The sequence below is a fragment of the Pinus tabuliformis genome, chromosome 7 (genome assembly GCF_031772625.1).
Source record: "Pinus tabuliformis cultivar Carrire ecotype Pingquan chromosome 7, CPIR1, whole genome shotgun sequence".
In the NCBI taxonomy this organism is placed as follows: domain Eukaryota; kingdom Viridiplantae; phylum Streptophyta; class Pinopsida; order Pinales; family Pinaceae; genus Pinus; species Pinus tabuliformis.
In genome coordinates this window covers 70201059-70209006 of record NC_142293.1, presented here as the reverse complement: position 1 = coordinate 70209006, position 7948 = coordinate 70201059, and the positions used below count along the sequence as shown (strand labels likewise).

Below are 7948 nucleotides of genomic sequence, written 5' to 3'. Positions count from 1 at the left end.
CCTTTATATTTTTCATTAACTTTGAGCTCCTTTTTTTATATCTATCAATATAAAAACTCTTTTCCCCCTATATATCCCCAATATATTATTTCATTTTTCCACAAAATATATCCCTCACTAAAAATTCATGTGGTATGATATTGCTCCCTAATAAAACCCCTATAATCCTAATAAATCCTATAACATAAAAAATAAAAACTTATCAACCATGATCCTAACTTACCACTATAACCTACCATGATCATAACTTACCACTATGACATAAGAAATAAGACCCTATCAACCATACTCAGGGTGATGAGAGTGTAAACACAAGGATTATACATTCAACACCGATGAAAAAGGTTATAGAATGTCCTGAAATGACATAATCACATTTATGAAAATAATAAATTGATTTATTTATATCCTTTTAAATAAAAATATACTATGTTATTGATTTAAAAAATGATTTTACTCCATAGTATAATATATTCCCGAATACAGAATATTGAGAATATATAATATTTGAATATTGAGAATTCCAAAATATAGAATGTTGGACTCTTGACATGTACCCAGAAACATGAGAAGCATTATGAGATAAATATAATAATAAAAAGTATTCATAAGATTATAGGGATGAGGGTACATCACTATGATTACAAAATAGAGTGAAACTCAAACCAATTAAAATCCAAAAAATAAAGTTAAAATATTGAAAAAACAATTTAATTTCGTTTTAAACTTTATACATTGACATTTAATTTTTGAGTCAAATAGATAATTCAGGGTCAAATGGTGATCGTTATTCTCGACCAGCTGCGAGGATAACAAGGAGCCACTGCCCGTGGCGGTAGTCCCTGCCGGGGTCTGCAGGTACATTGCAAATTACCTAACAGCAAATGGATTGAGCAAGATTGAAAGGGCTATATATATGCTTTTTTCGCATCATTTGCATCAGCAACAGCAATTTCTATGTCTGCCTTCTTTAGCGCAGGCGCATCATTAACACTATCACCGGTCATTCCACATATGTGCTTTCTAGCATGCAATCGTTTATGCTCTACAATGACCAGTCAAGTGGACCAACTTGCTGTTCTATGTCTGCCTTCTTTAGCGCAGGCGCATCATTAACACTATCGGCGGTCATTCCACATATGTGCTTTCTAGCATGCAATCGTTTATGCTCTGCAATGACCAGTCAAGTGGACCAAAAAAGTCGGGAGCTTGCCGTGTTTTCATTCTATTACCACCTTCCCACCTTGCATTGACTGTGATCATGTGATCTGCCACCCCTCCATGTGATTCATGCATCTAGAGGGTGGCGTAGGGGCACCTTGGGATGCATAGAACACCCATCACCTATTGAGATGATCGATATTTTCCAACTCACACCTCGATCATAGGCCTCTCTAACCATTTATATTTTAAATAAAAGATAAAATAAAATTACTCATATACATATATATATATATATATATATATATCTATATATATATATATATATAAATTGTAATTTTATTCTCTACCAGTTGTTTCCTGATGTTTGGTTGACCATTAACTTCCCAATAAATAATGCAAACTTTACCATCAGTTCAACTAGTTGTCCTTTTACTAGTCATGGTCAAAACATTGCTTATTTTTTCACTAGAGTCAAATAATATTGTTAGGTACTTTCCTTGCAATATCCATCTCCTTTAAGATGTCAAATGTTCTGACTGAAATTTACCATTATCCGGATTGAGTGCCAAAGTTGGCATGTTTCTCTATATTGTCACTATTTTCATCTTCACTTGTAATCACATTATCTTCCAGGTCAGAAACTGCAGTGCCAAGGATTACTTCCCCTGTAGTTGTAGTAGTTCTTAAATAAGTGTGAACAATACTCCTTGGCTCAACAACAACATAATTTTTAAGAAAAAAGAAAAAGAATTATAGTCCACCTGAAAGCACATTCATGAAACTATAGAAACATCACTTAGTTGAATTGTTTTCTTAAATGCTTCCTCAAACTTGCACCCAAACACCAATCTTGAAAGTTTTTTATTTGGCTGAAATGGTTCTTCTATGTGCTCTAATGAAATTTCCTTCTTAGAAAGCCCACCAAGGCCACCACTTTTTTGTTTTGTATTTGTAAAACCCATACCAGGAGAACCTGTCTCGACATTCTCTGCATCATTTTTTCTTCATTATATCAGCGTTCGAATGCTTTGCACGGTGAGGATTAGTTCATATAAATGAAAAAATGTATATGTATGAAAAATATAGTTCAGAGTGCTTCCAACTTCCTTACATCGTTGAAGGCCAACGTTGGTTAATTAGCATATCCTTATAGTTTTGAAGGCCAAAACTTTGTTTCTCCGTGCTTTGATGCACATCACTTGGATAGTCTGGTGAAGCATTTATAGGCTTCAACAAGACACTGATTGTGGTGGTAAAAACATGAACAATGATATCAAGAACACCCAAAACTTCGGTACAAGACAGTCTTCAAATATGAATGGCGTTCCAATAAATTTTTGTGGATAAGTAAGATCATAGAGATGACCTTGACTAGAGATTTTGCTCAATTTCAGTCCCGGAAATCACCCCCCTTCTCAACTATGTCCTGAAAATCATTTAGCTCAAAACAAATCTGAAAAACGTAAAGCACAAAACTCACCCTTACAGAGAAACAAATTGAATGTGTATTGATAGAGGCGTGTCTTGTCTGAATATGGTCAAATTTGCAAATTTCTCACACATTATATATTCTCATCAAAATTAATGAATCCTAATAAACAATTTGAACCAAAATAATTTTCTGAATTGAAAATCAAGCTGACATCGTGACCTGGTCTTTCTCTGGAATTTTTGGGCTGAGTGTTTTTGGAAATTTTTCCATTACATGATCTGGGCATATACCCTTCAGAAAACCCACAAAATCTCTTAAATCATTCACAAATTCACAAAAATTCTTGCAATTCATCAAATTTATGTCATTCTGCAGAAAACTCGTGTTGCAAATTCTTAAAATTTCTCTCTTTCTGCTCAGAAACCCTGCCTAAAATTTATTGTCCGGAAGAGTACCAATAACAATGTTCAGGGTCTCTGTTTCTCCTTTGCATCCCTACAAAGAAATCAATGACAAGCAGAATTTGTGAATTGAGATATAAGCTCCTTTAGCTTGGATTTCATATAGAAAGGTTTTGTAAGCCTTCTTCTTCATGTATTTGGTACAGAAGCCAGTCATAAAGTTTTTCCTTAAATAACTTCTACATTAAGTGTTCTTTGGTCTTATCAAGAAACAAAGTAGAATATTTTGTAGATTTCTCCATCTTTACCCACTCATCTTCACCATCTTTTCTATAGATTGCCCTCAGTTTCAAGCCAGACAAAATTATATTGAAGCATGTGAACTTACCAATCCCTTTATAAGACATGCTAGTCTCTGCCACACTATTATAATTAGAACTAATAGCTCCCAATTGTTTGGAACCAAAATTAGATGCAACTTCTGAGACCAAGGCCTTCTTAGAAGCCAGAACAGTGGTAGATTTGATTCCTAAAGCAAAAAAATTCACACTGACCAAATCAATTTCTAAAAAACTTGTAATATGTGATACAATTGTCTCCTCCATGCATAGCCTTCAATCCTTTTGTAGAAAGGTAATCTAGTCCACCAGATTGTGTAATATTAGATGCCCCATTAAAACAAGTGCACATATTCTGTTGAAATTATTTATATTATATAACAGGAAATCTATCAGAAAATCGAAGCTCATCAGGGATGACTGCCCATCCAAGCCAAACATCTGTAAAGCTAACATATTTTGAAAATGATGCAGTCTCAATTGCAACCTCTTTTGCACCAGGAATTTCATACATTGATTTTGGATTGTTATCAGACATGTAAATTGCATAAGCAGAGTCATAGATTATAATTGACCCATTGACCTTTGAAAATGCAACTAATTCCTACATTTTCTTTCTTGTAGCTGCAGCACCTCCGAACACGCTTCTCAAACGGGCTTGTTGGATGCCAATGTCTTCAAAAGAGTAAGAAGATCGAACGATTGAACGACATTTTCTATTCAAAGTATGAACTGGCATGTTAATCTAGCTAATCTAGCTATTTAGTGTAGGAGATGTTAATTAGAAAACAGCTAGTGTGCCTAATGTGCCTATTTAGGAAAATATGATAGGTTTGTACCTTAGAAAGTCGGTTAGCAGGGAAGCTACCTGATTTGGATAACTCTTGAACTGGTTGGAGCCAGTGGATTTACTCCATTGACAGACAAGGCCTGGCTATTCAGATTGGACTCGAGTGGTTTTGATATCTGAATACTTGAGTCATAAATACTAGAAATAACTGTGGAAGTCTGAGGCCTTGGGGGGGAGACTTGGATGTAATTATCAGTCCCGTAGGTTGGGAGGAGAGCACGCCTAGACAGAGCAGTCCTAGCTGTTAAAATATCAGAAACAGATAAGTAACTAATCATGCCACTGTATTTCTTAGAATAAATGTGATTATACAAATTTCATTTAATATACTCTTGCGCGAAAACTTTTGTTTTGCTATATAACTAATTTGACTGTTAGTTAAGATAAAGTAGGATTACTGCTGGAAAATTAAGTTTTTGATTGGAAGACATTAATTAGTTAACAGGGGACAAGGTTAGCCCTTTCCAGGTAAGAACCCAAAATTAGACAATCATGCACCCAGTATGTGGATATTCCTCATGGGTTAAGAAGAAGTTCATGAGAGGAATTTGACCTTCAACCTGAGGAGAAAATATTTAGGCTAAATTGGTAGAGGAAGGCAGAAGTAAAACTAAGAAAATTCAAGGGTTTATTGCTCATAATTAAATCAACTATAAAAACTGTAAACTTGAAGGATTCATTATCCACTATTAATTAAGGTACAATCCTTTCATTGACATTAATGTAAAACAGAGACAGAAATCCATTAAACTATAAATAAATTTGTAATATTTCAGAGAATAAACAAACTATGCAGAGCATGCAATAAATTGAAAAAATGTCATGAATATCATATCTCGCATTACCAAAAGACTAAAGCTCATGTTTCAAATTCATTAAATCCCATTAAAAACATAAATAAATTGAAAACAGAAATAAATTTATGGACTATCTCGTAATCAACCTGAGAAGTAATATCTTCTCTAATTGAACAGAATGAAAAACCTAAATGCAAATATAAATTAGAACTACAGAGTTATTAAACCGACTATGTAAAATTGTCCAAAGGCCTTCTCAGTATGCAAGGATCCTTAAAACGAAAGAGAATATACAAAATACATCGGGAAATCCCCTCAATGGACGATTTCAAATCAGGATTAAAATGCAGATCATGGTTCAAATTATATAATTCCTATAGACATGCATTGTATGCGTAAATATATATATATATATATATATATGACCAGACAAATCGATAGCTCTCATTTGTTCCTTGACTATATACAAAAACTTTGAGGGCAAATAACTAAAACCCAGAAACGCAATGAATAGGAGAAACCTAGAAGCAAAGAGGAGCTTGGGGTCATTCATTTAGTTCTATTAACCCTCCACATTAGCCACGACTGCAAAAAAAAAAATAGAATGATGAGGAAGCTGTGTAACTTAACCTGCACCAGAAGCCAAGAAGGATTAGACCGAGGACAATCAGTTTCCGATAAGTATCGAAATTAGAGAAATATAGAGACTCAGGTGTACTTGTTCATGCCCAAGGTTGCAATTGGAGACCTGCCAACAAAACCAAGAAAGGATCAGAACAATTGACCTAGAACCCATGAAATCGATAGCAACAAAGCAACCTAGAAGTGGGTTAACCTGTTCCATGTGTTGTGTCGGTGCAAAACTGAATTCTAGAATAGGATTCTCCATGAAAGCTTCCAGATTTAGATTACTTGCGAAGAAGTCGAGAGGTTAGCCTCAACCGTCTTCGAAAAATACCTTAATCACTCAGAACCCTCTTATAGCAGAGAGCAGTAACATGATTAAGATACAGGCCATGGTTCAAATTATCTAAACAAATCAACAACTCTGAGTTTTTCCTTGACTATATCCAAAAACTTTGAGGATGAATAAGTAAAACCCAGAAACATAACGAATAGGAGAAACCTGGAAGCAAAGAGGAGCTTAGGATCAACCAATTAGTTCTGTTAACCCTCCACATTAGCCACGACTGCAACCAAAATAGAATGACGAGGAAGCTAGGGAACTTAACCTGCACCAGAAGCCACGCAGGATTAGGCCAAGGACAACCAGTTTCCAATAAGTATCGAAATTAGTGAAATATAGAGACACGATGTTACCTGTTCATGTCGAAGGTTGCAATTGGATACCTGCCAACAAAACCGATAAAGGCTCAGAACAATTCACCCAGAACCCATGAAATCGACAACAACAAAGCAACCTAAAAGTGGGTTAACATGCTTCAGGCATTGTGTTGGTGCAGAACTGAATTCTAGAATGGGATTCTCCATGAGCACTTCCAGATTTAGATTATCTACGAAGAAGACGAGAGGTTAGCCTCAACGATCTTCGAAAAATACCTTAATCACTCTGAACCCTCTTACAGCAAGGAGCAGTAACACTACCAGTGAAAAATCAAGAGTTACCTGCTATGCCTGGTCCAAAGACGCCGTGGTTTGCAGAGCCATCTCACCGGCGGGGAGGAGTGCAAATGACAGATTTTTCAGGCAAACGGGTGGGTGGTTAGCTAAATCGTTCGAGACAAGTGAAGAACGTCAGATTCAACCTTAAATTAAATCAAGAGTGGAGATGTTTACAAGTGTCCCATCTTGGGATCTGAGACAAGTCCACTTGGAGTAGCCTGGTGGAAATGGGCAAGAAAAAACTTAGGATAAAATAACTTGCCCACAATAAAATCACATTGGGGCAAGAGACGCTTGCAATAAGAGGGTGAAATCAAAAGTTTGGTTAAAAATTTTTGAAGCCAAATTGCCAGCGATAAAGTTTGGTTAAAATTGTTTAAACACTCGAAATTTATGGTCAACCAAAGAACTAATACCCGATCAATGCCTAATTGAACGCTAATAGTCCCAAGCAGGGACTAATAATAAGTTGAGTAACCTAAATAAAGTGATATTTTTTAAAAGTTGAACGTTTTCTCTTGAATATGAATATTTCAGTATAGCATTTTAGCTTGCTTTTACTTGGTTTATATTTTGATATATGCTTTATATTTAAACATAATTAGTGCAGAGTTTGATATCCTCATTGGTGGTGCATCATAAGAACTAATTGATTTTATTAATTTGGTTGTGCGTTCTTAAAATTTAATGAATTTATTAATAAACTCGAATAATAAAGAGTATATTATAATAAAATTTTATTTTATATTTATATTTTAAATTTTAATAAATAATAATAATAATTTTATAAATTTGTATTAAATAATTTTTTTATCTAGTATTTTGATTAAAAAAAATTTCTATATATATTTTTTTATTGATAATTTAAGAAAGTATAATTTTAAATGGTAATTGGAAGTCGATTGAATTAGTTGTTTTTTTGAGACATTACGATGGAATTTACAATTGTTGTTAGGGTTCTTTCACTCAACCTTAATGATCTGGTAGCTACTATGTGCTTTGGATTGTCTCGTGTTGAGGGAGATGAGCAATATGACGGAGATGGTCTTCTCCAATTTCACAATGGAGATACCAACAAGGGGAACAATGGAATGTAAGAGGAGGATTAGCTCTTCTATTAGTGAGACGAGGACAAATTATGACTTCAAATGATTGTGGTAACAAGTCTTTGGAACCAGGTGACTTGCTCAGTAAAGGCATATTTAGTTGACTCCTTTACTTTTGATATTAAAACATCTTCAAATGCCTCTTCTATGTGCGAAGGTGAATGTTCTATGAGCTCTGGTTCTTTGTTTCTTTCCTTCTATTTTACTCCAGAACAAAATAATGGGCACTATTCATAG

At 34.6% G+C, this 7948-nt stretch overlaps 1 long non-coding RNA gene across 4 annotated transcripts; it reads right to left on the bottom strand.

The window, feature by feature from the left end:
• Positions 1-2637: 2637 nt before the first annotated feature.
• Positions 2638-6810, bottom strand: LOC149245257 (uncharacterized). 4 transcript variants are annotated; one of them, XR_016265534.1, is made up of 5 exons: positions 6609-6810; positions 6303-6332; positions 5818-6214; positions 5613-5730; positions 2638-3091 (listed from the first exon to the last, which is right to left on the bottom strand). It is a non-coding gene; the product is annotated as an uncharacterized LOC149245257 (long non-coding RNA). The 4 variants fall into 4 exon arrangements; XR_016265533.1 differs by lacking the exon at positions 2638-3091 and adding an exon at positions 3098-5503; XR_016265535.1 differs by lacking the exon at positions 2638-3091 and having other exon boundaries at positions 3098-5730; positions 5818-5959; positions 6109-6214; positions 6609-6803.
• Between the last annotated feature and the right edge of the window lie 1138 nt (positions 6811-7948).